The sequence below is a fragment of the Boleophthalmus pectinirostris genome, unplaced genomic scaffold (genome assembly GCF_026225935.1).
Source record: "Boleophthalmus pectinirostris isolate CB_2022bp ecotype Guang Dong unplaced genomic scaffold, ASM2622593v1 HiC_scaffold_3, whole genome shotgun sequence".
Taxonomy (NCBI): Eukaryota; Metazoa; Chordata; class Actinopteri; order Gobiiformes; family Gobiidae; genus Boleophthalmus; species Boleophthalmus pectinirostris.
Genome location: NW_026571299.1, coordinates 27,430,150 through 27,448,202, shown reverse-complemented (window position 1 = coordinate 27,448,202; position 18,053 = coordinate 27,430,150). Strand labels below are relative to the sequence as shown.

The window sequence follows — 18,053 nt, the reverse complement described above, 5'->3', positions numbered from 1 at the left end:
CTGCAAAAAAATTAAATCTCGTCACGTTAAGTTGACTTGAATTAAAAAAGTTTGAGTAAATTTCACCTGACATTTAAAATGATCTGCCAGTGTAATAAAAGTTTTTGTACTTCAGATATGAAAATACATCTTGCTACACTTAAAATACAAAAAACAACAACTTTTTGTACTGAAAATAAGAAACTAAATCGAATCTTGCTTGAATTAACACTTATTCCATTGGTAGATAATTTTACTTGTCAAGTTAAATCTACTCAAATAAAGTAAAACGTTCTTAATTTATGTCATTTTAACTTACCTAGATATTGTTTTTTGAATGTAGCCGTCAGATGTATTACACGTCAGATCTGTGGAGAGGCGAGCCCGCTCAGAGGTAGAATGCATGTTTTGAAGCATTTTGAAGCATTTAAAATACCAGTAATTGAATAAATCCATGATAGATACGTTTAATACCATACTGTGGAACATTTAAGAAGTTACCAGTACGGAAGAGTATATTTTTCATCCAGACCAAAGTGTTTTGCCTAATGATACAACAACAGTAAGCAATGCCAGCTGCAGGATTTGCACCGCCACCTTTAGGACACCGCGAGACCTCGAAGAACTGTAACTGCTGCTGAAACTTGATATCAACTGAATTATTGATTTGACTTTTAAAACGTAGCCAGTATGGTCCCGCCAAGATGCATTGTTGATCCAAATAACACAAACCCCATGTTAAAATATTTACCGAAGTTTATTTTTGCTTAACTCTGCGGCTTTGTGGACTGTTTACATGTATCCCTTTCCTTTTTTATTACAAATGAAGCTAGAAGATCAACATGCGGACAAGCTGTGTAAACCCACATCCCATTGTTCAATTAGAAACATGCGCGCAAATAAAGACGAGCGTACTTTCGTTACCGTAGCCCGGCGCGGTTACTTCTTGCGGAGCTATTTTGCGTTTGCGTTCGCTCGGGGAATGTTGTGTCTGTCTGTAGCCGGAGCGCCGAGGGTCAGACATTGATTGACACTTAATTGCGCGAACACACATGCAGAGCGGCGCTGGCCATCTCTCCTACCCCCTACGTCCTTCTCCCCTCATCTCCTACCCCCCGCCTCCCCCGACCCCGCCCCCCCCTGCCCTCGCTCAAAGGCCACTATAGAAGCCATAGAGTCCGATAGTGTCCGATTCCCCGCTGGGCGAACCCTGTACGAATTTGACAAGAGACGGGAGAAGATGAGAGCGATTTATCGATCGGAGGGAAAAAAAACAAAACAATATTTGATCTGTTTTGTTAAAGATGACATGTTACGCAAAACGGGCTTTCATAACCATTTTAGAAACGCTATTCCTGTAATCCGTATGTGTAGTAGGATTTTGTTTCGGTCGCGTGTTTAAGAAATTGGTGCGGTTTCCGAAAAAGTCTCGGTTGTCATTTTATTTGTGCTAAATTAAAACCTACACTTACGCCTCTGTCACTAAACCAAGTAAAATATAACATAACCACAGTACAAGTTATGAATCATTCCCATTTCATTGCTTTGAATGTTCCGCAGTATGACATTAAACAACACTACACTACAAAAACTCAAATCTGGCCAAGTTAAGATCACTTGAATTAAGAAAGCTATATCATGATTTGAGTAGATTTCACTTGACAAAAAAATTATCTACCAGTGGAACAAGATTTTTGTACTTAAAATATGAAAATACATCAGAAAAACAACAACTCTTTGCACTTAAAATACACTTGTCAAGTTGAATCTACTCAAATAAAGTAAGTTTTTAATTTAAGTCATTTTAATTTACCTACAGATTGCTTTTTGCGGTGTACTTTACATTTATCAAGTTATGAATCTTTCCCCTGTTTTGAATGTTCCGCAGTATGACATTAAACAACACTACACTACAAAAACTCAAATCAGGCCAAGTTAAAATGACTTGAATTAAGAAAGTTTTATCATGATTTGAGTAGATTTCACTTGACAAAAAAATGATCTATCAGTGGAACAAGATCAGAAAAACAACTATTTGCACTTAAAATACACTTGTCAAGTTGAATCTACTCAAATAAAGTAAACAGTTTTCCATTTAAGTCATGTTAATTTACCTAGATATTGATTTTTGCAGTGTACTTTACATTTATTCAATTACAGGTGGTTTTATCGCTCAAAAACACCTAGAAAAACAGCATTTTGACTGTGAGTGGGAGCGCCTCTCCGCAGATCTGACCTGTAACTTGGTCTGGTTTACTATACTGTGAAACATTTCAGACAAAGCATGCTGGAAAAAGCAATATTTAAGTAAGTTAAAATTACTTAAATTAAGAACATTTTACTTTATTTGAGTAGATTCAACTTGACAAGTAACATGACCTACAAATGGAATAAGTGCAACATTCAATTTTGTTTCTTATTTTAAGTGCAAAAAGGTGTTTTTCTTATTTTAAGTGTAGCAAGATGTATTTTCATATTTTAAGTACAAAAAGTCTTGTTCCACTGGCAGATCATTTTACTTGTCAAGTGAAATTTACTCAAATCATAATAAAACTTTCTTAATTCAAGTCATCTTAACTTGACTTGATAAAGAAAAGGATTTGACAGAGCCTCCACCAGAAAAGTTACACAATGAACCTTTAGGGTACACTCATTATGTGGTTACAAAATAATAAAAAAAATGCCTTAGTGTGGCTTTATATCTCTCCTTTAAAGTTGCATTTCAGGGTAAATCTGAGTTGTACAAAGGGAAAACTAGAATGGAATAAATGTGTTTTTCTTAAGTCACGTAACATTCGATTTTGTGTCTTATTTTTAGTGCAAAAAGTCGTTGTTTTTTCTTAGTTTAAGTGTAGCAACATGCATTTTCATATTTTAAGTACAAAAAGTCTTGTTCCACGATAAAACTTTCTGAATTCAAGTCGTCTTAACTTGACTCGATAAAGAAAAGCATTTGACGGAGCCTCCACCAGAAAAGTTACACAATAAAGCTTTAGGGTACAGTCATTAGGTAGTTCCAAAATAAATTTTAAAAAAGCCTTAGTGTGGCTTTATATCTCTCCTTTAAAGTCGAGTTGTGCAAAGGGAAAGCTAGTTAAGGCTCGGTAAAGCTTTATAAACAATAATTATGGTATAGTTATTATGAAAAGGTCCCAAAAGATCCATAAAAAAAAAAAAACAGTTCGCGTAGCTTGATATCTCTCCATTAAAGTCCTCTTCCAGTGTAAATGTGAGCGCGGCGGCGGCGTTGCGTTGAGCGTTGAGCGGGGAGGGAGCGAGAGACGTGCTTGTGTGGTTTGAGAGCTGTCAGTCCATCAGAGTTTGGCAGCCCCGGTCTATTGTGATTCTGAGGAACACTGTTTAACACCCACAGTGTCAGTCCATGGATCATCCCACAGGCGCCGCACATGCTAATAGCTTAAGTCATGTCCCCCGGAACTAATACCAACACAAATACTAATACCATGAAAGAAGTAGTAAGCTAGCCGCCGCGAGACTTTAGCGGCGGTGTTAGCCAACTTCCCAATAGCGCTACGGATTAGGTAGCGTAATAAGATGCATTTAAAGAGTTATTAACGTGGTCCGACTCCGTAAGGAAAACTTTGCTCGATTTGAATAGCTAAAAATTTTGAGATTTTACAAGTTTTACAAGTAGATACATGATTACGCCTTGTGTATTTGAATAATTAGCTTAAAAGTCCCATTTTTCTCGCTGTTTTCTGGATCTTTGTTTTAAAGCTGTTTCTGCGTCACAAACAAACCTGGAGTCGTGTTTTGCTTCTTTCATACATGTTTAACTTGTGATGTCATGTGGTATTAAGAAGAAGAAGTACTCCACCGTGTTTTTAAACTTCATACACGTTCACTAGAATCATTTGGATCATTTCAGCTCTGGAATTGTTGATCTCTACGGAACTAAAGGTAAAATATTGAGCTGCAAACTCCAAGAAAGGTAACATAAACGCATGTTTTTAGAAAGTGGCAACCATTTATTGACTTTTTTGAAACAGTCAAAGTCAGGGGTGGGCAAACTTACGGCCCGGGGTCCATATGCGGACCTTTAATCTTTTTAATCCGGCCCGCCAAACTTCAATAAATATATGGGATGGAAAAAATTACATGGGATATATTTTCTACATATCCCATGTAATTTTTTTTTTCTCTTATGAGGTGGATTACCAAAAAACTCCATCCATCTGCTCCTGGTCTGGCTCTTTTATCAAATTTTAGAACCCTTTGTAGCCCACGAGTCCAAAAGTTTGCCCACCCCTGCTCTAAGCCAACCCCCCACCTTCCTTTTTTTTGTTTAGTTTTACTTTTTTTTTATATATATTTGTATTATTATGACGATTGAATTATTATTAGTATTATTATTATTATTATTATTTGTATCTTTGTTGTTATTAATAATAGCTGTAGTATATCTATTATCATTCTATTATTATCTTGTATGATGCCATTTGTATTTCTTGAGTGATTTGTTTTTGTTTGTTAGTTTTGGAAGTTATGTTTTGTCTGCATAAAAATGAAAAAAGTGTGTGTACATGTGTTTGAATTACATATCTATATCTGTTTACCCATGAATAAAAGCAGATGAAACCGAAAAGGTAGCTGCAAACTTGAAAACTACCACTTCATGACATCACAAGGTGGAATGAAGCATTTTGAGTTGGAGATGTAGCAAGACTACTTATAAAGGGTTACTCAAACATGTGTGAATGAAACAAAACACAACTCCAGGTCTGTTTTTGAGGAGGTAACAACATTCCAACATGGCTTAAAGTTCACATAAGTCAATATAGAACCTTAAAACTGCGATGCGAACATTGTGAACATGTTAAATCAATGTTTATTTCATCTGTCACTATTGAATAAACCGAAAATACATGCCAGATTGTAGCTTGATGATCTAACACAAGATACGCAACTAGCCTTTTTCCAGTAAGCAGTTTGTTGGTCCCAAACACAATATTAAAAGAAAGTTTCATCAAGAATGTGTTTTCCTTTCCATTTGAGTAAAACTGGCAAATTCTGGGAGCAATACTTGGCCCAAAATAGTAAATAGACCTTTTCAAGTTGTAATTTGTTTAAACTAAAAACAAGATATTTCGCAAAGAGGGTTGGCAAGTCAAACGGCAATGCGTGCTGTTTTTGTGTCTTTAGGCAAGGCACTTTAACCACCTTGGCAGTTAATCATACGGTAATCAAAGCCTATAATTTGAGTTGGGCGATATGACAACATTTTATCTCACAACTTTCTCTGATACACTAAGCTTAATTTTGCTTGTAGGAGTGAAGTTATCTGTTTCTTCTGAGAGCGCACACTTCACTGTGATTGGTTAAACCCACCTGTCACTCAAGGGTATAAAGGAGACTGACCAATCGCAGCAGTGGGCGGAGAAAAGTGTCTGTTTTACTATAAAAAAGAAAATAGAAAATAGAAACACATTTTCACAAGGACGCAGTGGTGGAAGAAGTACTCCATTTTGTTACTTAACTAAAGTACAGATACCGGAGCAAAGAAATACTCAAGTAAAAGTATTAAAGTACCCGTTTTAAATGTACTTTTAGAGACAAATAAACCCTCAGACAGACAGCAGGTTTTAAACTATCATAAGAAATACTTTTACTTTCCATTCCTGTTCAAAAGTGTAGTGCTCACATGTAGTGAAGTAAAAGTCAAAAGTATCCACTAAAAATGTACTCAAGTAAAGTATGTTTACTTTTCATTCCTATTAAAAAATGTAGTGTTCAAATGTAGTGAAGTAAAAGTATCCACTAAAAATGTACTCAAGTAAAGTACGTATACTTTTCAGCCCTGTTCACAAATGTAGTGCTCAAATGTAGTGAAGTAAAAGTCAAAAGTACATTTACTTTTCAGCCCTGTTCAAAAGTGCAGTGCTCAAATGTAGAGAAGTAAGAGTTAAAAGTATCTACTAAAAAAGTACTCAAGTAAAGATACCTTTTTTTTTTTTTTTTTACTTAAATACAGTACTTTACTACTTTTACTTTGTAGTTTCTAATTTTGTTTGTAATTTCTAATGCTTTTTTTAACTGGCCACACTTTGCAGTATTCACATTTACATTCTATCTTCATCAAGACCAAACCAGACCAAGTTACAGGTCAGATCTGTGGAGAGGCGACCCCGCTCACAGTCAGAATGTCTGTTTTTCTTTGTATTTTGAGGCCTCGGCCTTTTCAGCAGGTCTCAAACTATCAGAAAAAGTACTTTTACTTTTCAGTCCTGTTCAAAAATGTAGTGCTCAAATGTAGTGAACTAAAAGTGACACGTATCCACTAAAAATATACTCAAGTAAAGTAAAGATACCTAATTTTTAAACTTAAATACAGTACTTTACTACTTTTACTTTGTTACATTCCACCACCACCAAGGACTGTATGATTTAATATTGACTATTGCTTTTTTTAACTGGCCACACTTTGAAATATTCACATTCTATCTTCATCGAGACCAAACAGACCAAGTTACAGGTCAGATCCATGGAGAGGCGATCCCTCCCACAGTCAGAATGTCTATTTTTCTATGTATTTTTGAGCCACATAACCACCCGTAATTGAACAAATACAATAACTACATTTTTACATTCTTAAAAGCATTTGAACTTTGAGGTATTTCTTATCACCTCTCCACAATTCGTCCTTCATAAGGCTACACATTTTGCTCCTCTCCTCCTCCTCCTCCTCCTCTCTTACTGTACGCCCTTTAATACTGTTTAAACCCCACATCACAGGCTAACTTCTGCTCCACTGTTCTTGGGTATTTGGTCTTTATTCCCGTGTTTCTTGATCGCGGCCTGCGCAGGATTGACAGGCAGGTCCTCTTGTCAGTCTTTTTCGAAAACACCAGCGGGTTTTTTGATGAAGTGCTTACAGAGAGGTCGGAGGAGGAGGGAAAGAGGGAGGGAGACGGAGAGAGAATAGAGGAGGACGGGGGGGGGCTACTGAAGGAAAATCCATAACACAAATACAGCTGTCTGAACCGGGACAACAACACGCCACGGACCACTTCAGCTCGTCTGCAGGCTTCTGTGCGAGGCCATTACAATATATGTTTAGAAAGCGAAAGTCTGGACTGCACGTTGTTTATGAACTGATACCGCAATTTAAGTCGGTACGAATAACAACGGCAGCAGCGATTTAGACAATACGTCCTCTACAAAGAACAAAACACTTTAGAGTGAAAGCGTAGAAGCGTGTACCTGTAGTTTAGTCCTCTACAAAAATTCTTTGAGCTGAAATCCTTGACCGAATTTGGGATTACTCAAAAATGCACGAAGGAAACAAAGTACAACTCCAGTTATGTTTTGAATAATATTGGTTAAAAGCTCCAAGAGGTTTACATAGCTTAAACTGGGCACTTTAATCACACACTGTAAGCATTCCTTCACATACACTAGAGCTGCACGATTAATCACAATCAAAAACTGACTGCGAGCTGACTGAAAAAGACTGCAAATATTTAGAAAGCGGAATGTCCTTTGCAGAGAATATGCAAAATATTCCGTGTTTATATGCATTTTATTGTACCTGTGGTTTTGACCTCTACAAACATACTTCTCTTGTCCTGAAAGACGAGGGTGAGGGCCCCACTTATGACGTCAGCAGGTGGGATAGAGTGTTTTTGAGCACTATAGAATGAAACGGAGGGTTTGTTTCTCACAACAAGTTTACAAGCTCTAAGACGTTTTTGTATCTTAATATTCGCTCTTTAATCCATGCGATTTAAGCTCTAACATTAATCTCAAATCAACCAAATCAAAATCACAAAACTGCAATTTTTGAAGTGCCATAATTTCCTCGACAAACACCAAAATCCCCTGTCTTATTCTGCGTAAAAAACTGCAAATTCTGTCATTAGGTCTGTACAAACATGCTCTGAAATGTGATTCTTGTATTACTTTGTCAGTTCGTATTTCAGTCTTTTTGTCAACTCTTCCGGACAAGTTTCAAATTAGAACAGAATCTTATGATTAAAACCTAAATCACAAATGTTATCGCAATCACAGATCTTGTCAAAGAAATCAGAGTTAGATATTAGAATTTGATATTTTGCCAAATTTTTCTGGCTTTTTCACATTGCTATATACTAGTACTTGTTCCCATTGTGGATAGACTGTTGAACTGTTGCTGTATGTGTGTGTGTGTGTGTGTGTGTGTGTGTGTGTGTGTGTATGTATGTGTGTGTATGTGTGTATGTGTGTGTGTGTGTGTGTGTGTGTGTGTGTGCGTTGACTGTCCTTCCCTCCGGCCCAGAGGAGCAGAGGAAACCTTGCTTTCCGCCCCGGGGCTGGTTGGTCACTCCTCCCCACATCTATCACCTCCTAATGGGCTCTTCACGCGGATCTCTTCCCAAACTACAACCGCCTCCTTCCAAACTACAGCTGCCTGTTCCAAAAATATAGCCGCCTTTTCCCAAACTACAGTCACCTCCTTTCAAACTACAGCCGCCTCCTTCCAAACTACAACCACTGCATCCCAAACTACAGCCACCTCGTCCCAAACAACAGCCACCGCCTTTCAAACTACAGGCACCTCGTCCAAAACTACAGCCGCCTCCTCTCAAACTATAACCACCAGGTCCCAAACTACAATCACCTTGTCCCAAACTACAGCCACCTCCACCCAAAACAGAGTCACCTCCTCCCAAACTACACCTACCACTCCCCAAACTACAACTGCCTCCTTCCAAACTACAGTCACCTCCATTCCACATACAGTCACCTTGTCTTGAACTACAGTCACCTACTTGCAAACTACAGCTGCCTCCTCCCAAAGTACAACTACTTCCTTCCAAACTATAGTTACCTATTAACAAACTACAGCCACCTCCTTCCAAACTACAGCCACCTCCTCCCAAACTACAGCCACCGCCTCCCAAACTACAGTCGCCTCCTCCCAAACTACAGCCACCGCCTCCCAAACTACAGTCACCTTCTCCCAAACTACAGCCTCCTCCTCCCAAACTACAGCCTCTTCCTCCCAAACTACAGCCTCCTCCTCCCAAACTACAGCCACCTCCTCCAAACTACAGTCACCTCCTTCAAACTATAACCGCCTCCTCCCAAACTACAACCACCTTGCCCCAAACTACACCTCGTCCCAAACTACAGTCACCTCCTTCCAAACTACAGCCACCTCCTCCCAAACTACAGCCGCCTCCTCCCAAACTACAGCCACCTCCTCCCAAACTACAGCCGCCTCCTTCAAACTATAACCGCCTCCTCCCAAACTACAACCACCTTGCCCCAAACTACACCTCCTTCCAAACTACAGCCACCTCCTCCCAAACTACAGCCACCTCCTCCCAAACTACAGCCGCCTCCTCCCAAACTACAGCCACCTCCTTCAAACTATAACCGCCTCCTCCCAAACTACACCTCGTCCCAAACTACAGCCGCCTCCTTCCAAACTACAACCACCTCCTCCCAAACTACAGCCTCTTCCTCCCAAACTACAGCTAACTATACTCCTAACTATACTACAAACATATCTATACTAAAAACTATACTCCATATACTAAAAAATAATAAAATAAGCATTACTATTTTTTGTGTTGTTTTTTTTTATAAATGTGTATAATTCTGTTGAGTATATAGCCTGGGTTTATAGTAGTACAACATAGCACAGTCTATAGTACTAACAACTAATCATACTTCATCCAGAGTATTTGAGTAGTATTTTCACCCAATAACAAGACTTGTTTTTGTAATATTTGTAATGCGTAGAACTCATATGAACTCTTATATAAGACAATTTATGAGTAATATTATTTTGAAGTAACTGTACTCCAACTTGTATACCATCAACAAGTCTAACCAAGTACAACAGCAGTTTACAGCAGTAATTACTTTATATTGTTGTATTTTCATGTTTTATTTTCTTGTTCCTTGTAGTGAACTTCAATTGTACTGGATACTGCATGGTACTTCTTCATTACTAAAACACAAACAGTCCTCTACATATAAAATATCTGAGTAGTATTTTCATCACCACACCAATACCTTCACACCACAAGTACTTCTTTGCATGTGTACAGTCTACTTCACTCATTTTCTCACATATACTACTAATAACAGCTCCTCTCCGCCCTTCTCTTCGGCGCATATTCCTAATGACTATCACCGATCCGGGGCGCAGGTGGTCGGCTTAAACTCTCCTCCATTTCTGGTGTCATCTTTCACTGTATTTTCTGTCGTGAATCATAAAAAATACACCTCATCTTCCAAAAATGTGGACACAGAGACAGACGCGATCTACAGGCCTCTGCTCTCCGGAATAACACGTCCAATTAGAACCACATGTACCATACGCTGCAGTCTTTAACATTCACAAGGCCTATAGTAGTAGTACTTATACGTATTTGGGTTACGCACTGGAGAATAATGATATGATATGGAGCCAGATTCAGATTAGAATATATATCAAAAAAATATTGCAATAATGACTCATGGGATTGTCGGTATTGCGAGAAAATACATATCGCAACAACACAAAGGTCCTAGTTTTACAGAGGTGTACTGTTATTTTCCTTATTTGGACTTGGTTTAGTCAAGTTTTGATTCTGAAACAGTTTGATTAGTGGATATAAAGGTATGCAATTTTTTGGGGGTGTTTAACTGAAATTGTTGAGCCAAAAAGTATGTTAAAATACTGCAGTAATATTGTTATTGTAATGCAAAACAGTTAACCAAAATATCCCATCTTTTTCTCATACTGTGCTGTCCACTGGAGAGTAATATATGTAACCAGATTTAGATTAGGGATGCACGATATACGAGAAAATTATCGTCATATTGGCTGATGTGATAATCACTATCGCGAGAAAATACATATCGTAACATCACAAAGTTTACTTTTTTACATTTTATGAATGATTTTCCTCTGTGGTCTTGGTTTAGTCAGTGTTAAGTTTTGATTCTGAGACAGTCTGACTAGTGGACAAGAAGGTATGAGATTTTTTTGCGGTGTTCAGCTGAACTTGTTGAGCCAAAAAGTATGTTAAAATATTGGAATATATCATTATCACAATACAAAAGAGTTATCAAAAATATCCCTTCTTTTTCTCATATTGTACAGTCCACTGGAGAGTAATGTTATAAAACCAAATTCAGATTAGGGATGCAGAATATATCGAAAAAATATTGCTATATTGGCTGATGCGATTATCTATATCGTGAGAAAATACATATCGCAACATCACAAAGTTTTCCATTTTACAGAAGTGTACTTTTTTTTACATTTTATGAATGATTTTCCTCTGTGGTCTTGGTTTAGTGTTAAGTTTTGATTCTGAGACAGTCTGACTAGTGGACATGAAGGTATGAGATTTTTTTGCAGTGTTCAACTGAACTTGTTGAGCCAAAGAGTATATTAAAATACTACAATATATCGTTATCACAATATAAAACAATATTGCATCTTTTTCTCATATTGTCCAGTCACTAGAGAGTAATGTTATGAAACCAGATTCAGATTAGGGATGATGAATATATCGAAACAAATATCGCAATATTGTCTGATGCAACTATTGGTATCGCGAAAACATACATATCACGACATCATGAAGTGTCCTTTTTATATATTTTATACATAATTTTCCTCATTTTGTCAATGGTTTAATCAGTGTTCAGTTTTGATTTTCAGACAGTTTGACTACACACACAGTTTTGGGGGTGTTTTACTGAAATTCTTGAGCCAAAAAGTATGTTAAAATATTGCAGTAATATCATTATCGCAATACAAAACAGTTGAAACTATCACTTTTTTTTCTCATATGGTGCAGTCCACTAGAGGGTAATGTTATGAAACCTGATTCAGATTAAGGAGGAAGAATATATATCGAAAAAATATAGCAAAAATATCGGCTGATGTGATAATTGGTATCGCGAGACAATTTATATCGCAACATTGTGAAGTTTTCCATTTTACAGAAGTGTACTTTTGATATATTTTATACATGATTTTCCTCATTTTGTCATGGTTTAGTCAGTGTCAAGTTTTGATTTTGAAACTGTTTGACTAGTGGACATAAAGACACATGATTTTGGGGGTGTTTAACTGAAATTCTTGAGCCAAAAAGTATGTTAAAATACTGCAATATATCGTTATCACAATACAAAATGTTAAAAAGTTATCGAAAATATTGTTTTTTTTTTCTGCAACCCTAAATCAGATATTTTATAGATACTTGAAGACAGGATCAGTGAATGTCTATGGATCCAGTAACAAGTTTTTTTCTGTTTTTAGATTTTAGAAAACAGGTATTCAGTAGCTTATAGCCATTTTGACATAATAATGTACACAAACTTTTCCAGCCAAATGCAAAACAACACATTTTAACTTAACTTATAAAATTTTCTCTTTTATAAACAATTTGTTATTCAGATATTCAATTGTCAATCACATTTATGATCCACATTTTCTTATGTCTACAATGTTGCTATGTGTCTTAATCAGAAATGGACTAACCAAAACCAAGCAACTGTTGTGTGTGTGTGTGTGTGTGTGTGTACTTTTTAAGCCATGTAAGCAAAAATCTCCAACTATTATTATTGCTTCATCCGCTTGAACTGCAATATTACGTAACACCAGCAAAGAAACATGTCTCAAATTGCCGTCGAAAATATGTCCGAACTCGTCCCAATTCATTCACTTTTTCAAAACCGAATCTATAATCAATGAATAAACGTATCTGAAAAGTACACGATATTTTACTACAGCCTTTCTCCTCCAAATACTTACCTTCAATCCAACATTCCATCACACATACTGCAGCTTTCACCCTTTGCCATTAGAATCAATTGCTCTCCAGAGACCTCCATTGTCCAATACGTTTTTCAGAATCTATATACGAGTAAGTTCCTTCAATTACCATCAAAAGCCGCTATAGGATTTGTACAATTTAGGTCAAGCGCTTCCTCTACCCGAGCTCTTGTCCTAGTTCGGAAGCGTGGTTTTTATACACTTTGTTAAGTATTTTAGCAATTACTACAAAAATAGAACTAGTGGTAGTATTTAATCGTAGTGTATTAAAACCGCTATAGCTTCTCAAGACCGCAATAGGATCAATTGACTTTAAATGGCAGTGACGCGCTCGAAGCATCCACGCTGCTAGAATCCCTACCGCCAATTATAGCTCGGAAACAGGTTTTTAATTGGCCTTTTAAAACATACAGAAATTGTACATGCAGTAGCTTTCAGTACTGCATCTAACCAAGTGTATTATTGAAATAAGTAAAATAAGTCAGATGAAAAGAATCAGCTTTTCCAGCACGGACACATTCCTACAATTGTCACCTCAAGGAATCTAAAATATTTGGTTAAAGCAATGTTGTAAGACATATTGAATAGAAAAAAAACCCCACAAATTTCAGATGCACAATGCCAGCAATTTTGAGCTTAAATTCAAGCTGTACGCATTTTACATTTGACATTTTTTCAGTTTGTATTTGTAATTTTCAGTTGACAAATTAAAAAAGGTTAAAATCCACATATTTAAGTCAATATTTTCCAGTCAAAGCAATAGGATCGAAACAGAAAATGTACATCATCAAACTGCAATGAAAAGCAAACGAGAATTTGCAAATTTTCGATTTTTCTGGTCAATTCACGTCAACTGCAGCTCGTCAACATAAATGAATATTAAAATCATTTGGCTCACCGATTTGATTTAAGTGCGACGACAGACTCCGTTCACTATTACGGATAATTAGCCAGCACGCACGCTGCATTCAAACCCACCTCACCCCTCTCCCACCTCCAATAAAAGCATTTGCGGAACAATTTCTCAACTCGCCATGCCATTGAAAATTTGTAACCATCTCTGCTTTTTAACAAACCGCCGCAATCGAAGTGAACGCGCAAGTGGCTATCTTTTCTGGGGTCACATCCTACATGTATAGCGGTAGTAGTAGTAGTAATAGGAGTACTTCAACATCACTTAGTAGCCCACTCAGTCTTGTGGTTAAAAAACTAGAGGACTTAAATGAATTGAGAGAATGCATGGGGTAATTTTATCAAGCCATTTAGCCTGGTGCCGAATGGGAAAAAAAACTCCCCAAGTGGGTATATGGTAGAAGTACTTGATCACGCATATGCTGTTAAGAGCTCTTCAAAACTGACTCGATGAGCTAAAACAATCAATACTGCAGTTTTTTTCACAGGCAAAATTGGTGTCCAAACGCATGCAATTCACATATGATAACAGTGCGTGGTGAAAATCAAAATATTAGGAGAAATATAGAAAGAAAGGAGAGGTAAAAGGAAAAGTCACACAGGAGGAGGAGAGGAGAGAAGGAGCGGTGTGGAGAAAAGGGGAAAAAGGTGCCGCTACAATGGCCCGATGCAAGCCAAGGAATTACCAGATTTAGTTTCAAACGCTTGACAGGGATGAGCAGGAGCGTTGCAAAGAGGGGAAAATTTTTAAAACACTGTGAATATGAAGTTTGAATTTTCTAACGTTGCTTGCCGGGTTTTGGCAGCAGCTTATCGGGATCTGGTAGCTATTTGTATGGGTGATAGAAAAAGTCAGAATTGAATTTGTGCACTTTTCACAATGGAATTTGACCGTTGTGTGGTGTGAAATGCAAAGCACGTGTCGTTTTGGAACTCGATTTACAATTGTTAAGATGTTAATTTTGAGCGAAAGATTTCAATTTCTATACATTATGAGATAATAATTTGTGTCATTGTAAAGTTAGGACAAAAGGTTGTATTTTTGCAACTTGAAAATGTGATTATTAAAACTGTAAAAATGCAAATTCATGTTTGAAATAGATAGGCCCATGTACTTTTGCTTGCTTGTTTACACATTTTCACATATTTGGATTAAAAATGCATAAAAATTATAGATGTAAATACGTATCCAAGCGTGATAAGACTTAGTTATGTTGATTATAAGTTAAATATCTCTTTATATTTACTCTTTTCAACGCATCAAGTCGTGCGTAAAAGTGCGTAATTACGAAGCTGCAGTGGAGTGGTCAATTAATTAGACATCTCCACCACTGACTCCAACTTGGTGCCGCTTTTCGTGTCGTATTTTTTTTTTTTACAGACTTTATTTTAATTGCGAAATAAAGCTCCGTTTTTTACCGCTTCCCTATAAATTCCTCGCGTGCCTAAAAGTGTACCTGCTCCCTTTGGCTGACACCGCGAGCGCAGCGAGGTCACGGAGCAGAGGAGGAGATGCTGCGCCCTTTCCAACCCCCTCCGGAGCCTTCCATTAGCGCGCAATTAAAAAGTGCGCCCGGATGCCGATGGTATACGTACGGACTATTATTATATTATATGTGTACGGGACTGGGGGGGGGGGGGGGAGCAGGGATGGGAACGAGCCAGTGTCAGATAACGATACGGGGAGAGGGGTGGGGGGTGGTGGTGGCGGTGGTGGGGGGGTGAGTAAATAAAATGTCTAGCGGTTCCCCGGACGCATCAATCAACGTCGTAAATATCCTTTTCATTGTCGTGTAATGGGAGTGAATTTGACAGTGATCTAAGCGACACGTGTCAATGTAATCCCCCCTTTCACGAACTATATAATTGTCTTTAAATTGACGTAAAGATGGGAAAGTTACGCACGCCGTTTCGCTTTGGACGCGTCCGATTTGAGACTCGAGCGAAGGCCGGTCTCTGCAAAAATATTAACGCGGTGTTTGGAATAGTTTGCCATGTTGCCTAGCAGGAGAATATGTACGCTTGCGGTGGAGGCCTTCACTTTTACGCGGTCGCTCCAAACAGAAGGGAAAGCAGGCTCCGTGCACAAAGCGGTGGGCACACACTTCACCAACTTAATTTCTACTTTTCAATAGTCATTTCTAAATATAAACCGCGAGCTGGATCGTAAAGACGCAGGGCAAAGATGAAAAACGAGAAAAGAAATGATTTTAGAAGTACTTTTGCATTAAAGACTGAAGTCTGTTTTTAAAGACGTCGATATTTGGAGTTACGAGTGAGGTGTAGAGTAATTACGCACGCGATTTGACCATTTGAGAGGCGAGAATTAAAAGTTAAAAGTGCAAAAAGTCCAAATTCGAAACGAGTGAGCGCGTCTCTTCGCAAAGCCAAAAGTCAAAAGAAAGCATTGTCCCTCTCTTCAAGTTTTTTTCCTCTTCGCACAAAAGCTTTTATATTACGTCCAGGCGCCTTTTTGAAGTGCGTGGGTTCACTTGTGATTATAAAACCGATCCAAATCCGCAGTTTTATCCCAATAATGCAGTTTTTTAATACAGTGGTGAGGGTTTTGAAGCGATGACAAAGCACGGACGCGCGGTCGGATGCGTAAAATTATCACCACGTATAACACAAGACGGCGTTTATTATCGAATCCCTTAACGAGGCTTATTAACGAGCCGAGTCCGAAGCAGCACTCCGCTCTCCCATACGCAAATGGCATCCGCTTTTCGCTCTCCGTGGTTTTGGTTTCGGCGTTGTGTTTACGAACAAAAACAAAAGGCCCCTCTACGTGCAACAAACTTTTCAAGCAGCAAACAAACTCTCAAATGATTTTCGCAACAACTTGTGGTGTGCAGCAGCCTACGGGAGCATGTGAAAGAGGAAAGGAAAGTTGGGCTCGCCATGTGCGCTCGTTTTATGCACTCAATAACGCGTTTCGGCCGAGGTAATTCAATGAAATCGTGCGTAAAAGTGCCCCAAAAATAGTAGAAATCGCGTCACCCCTCTCCGCGAAGACAACAGCGGAGTGAATGGGACACGAGGAAAAGTTGTGAAGAGAATTAAAGAAGGGATAAAGTGAAGGAAAGGAGTTTTTAGGAAGTAGGAATGAAACGTAGGAGACAACTATCAACCTGTTCTTGTTTCGCGAAGAAGTCAACTTTCACGCCAGCGGTTGGACCATGTGGACGGGCAGCCTTCTCTCGCTCCTCAAAACCCGGCGTCTACTCACTCTCTCTTCCTTCCTCGCTCGCTTCCTTTCTTCTTTTCCTTCCTCGGCTATCTGTCTCTCGGTTTATGAGTTTTTCAAAGATTCAAAATTCAAATCGGTGGTAGAAAAAAAAGCGTCGGAGCGTGGCGTAGGAAACCGGGACGAGACTTTCTCCGGATAGTCCGTTTCCTTTTGTGTCCTCCTTCCTCGATCGCAGTGTGGCCCCTCTCACCGGAGTGAAGTCTTAACAATGCTGCCGCCGCGAACTCTCTCTTGTTGCACCGCGCGTAACTTAAGCGGAAAAAAACGCGTGTGTCCTGTTTACGTCTCGCTTCCTTTTCTCCCCTTTCTTTCGCCTCCTGTTGTTTTTTCTTTTCTTCTTTCAGTTGCTGCCGCTCCTCTTCTCTGCCGCACTTTTTGGCATCCCGTCTGCCGCGGAGTGAAGCGAGCGTGTGTGCGTTTGTGTGCCAGTCTGAAGTGTGTGTTGTGGTAATAGAAGAACACGGGGACAGTTCGCTGGCTGCGTGCGCTCTATCGGCCGCTTACCGTAATGCCTCTAAAAGCAGGTGCGCGTCCATGCCCATATAAGCATCAGAGGTCACAAAGCCCGCCACAGCACTTTTGTTTCTGTGATGGAAAGAATGTGCGGAGTTTAGAACGGATTGAAAATGAAATCAAAAGAAGAGGGTGATACTAAAGCGGGAGTAAAACCAGATTTAACACAAACTAAAAAAGACAACGAGATCATGATAAACAGTGAAGCTCAAGAAGGAACTGGCAATAAATGTGGGATAAAGATAAATCTAACCGGGACTAAACAGGGACTAAACCAGGGCTAAAGCAGGACTAAGGCAGGACTAAACCAGGACTAAAGCAGCACAAAGGCAAGACTAAAGCGAGATTTAACAAAAAACTAAACCCAAAAGTAAAGAAGATCATGATAAACACCAAAGCTCAAGAAGAAACTTGCAATAAATGTGGGATAAAGATCAATTTAACCAGGAATAAATAAACATGGACTAAATCAGGACTAAACCAGGACTGAAGCAGGACTAAACCAGGACCAAACCAGGACTAAAACAGGACTAAATCAGGACTGAACCAAGACTAAACCAAGAGTAAGCCAGGACTAAGCCAGGACTAAACCAGGACTAAACCAGGACTAAAACA

General features: G+C 38.6%; 1 protein-coding gene across 1 annotated transcript in view; it reads right to left on the bottom strand.

The window, feature by feature from the left end:
* Nucleotides 1-17,384, bottom strand: part of foxp4 (forkhead box P4) — a 251,954-nt gene extending 234,570 nt beyond the window's left edge. Inside the window, exon 1 of the mRNA XM_055160172.1 lies at nucleotides 16,807-17,384. The gene's annotated coding sequence lies outside the window, so the exon portion shown is untranslated. The remainder of the gene's footprint in view (nucleotides 1-16,806) is intronic.
* Nucleotides 17,385-18,053: the final 669 nt, after the last annotated feature.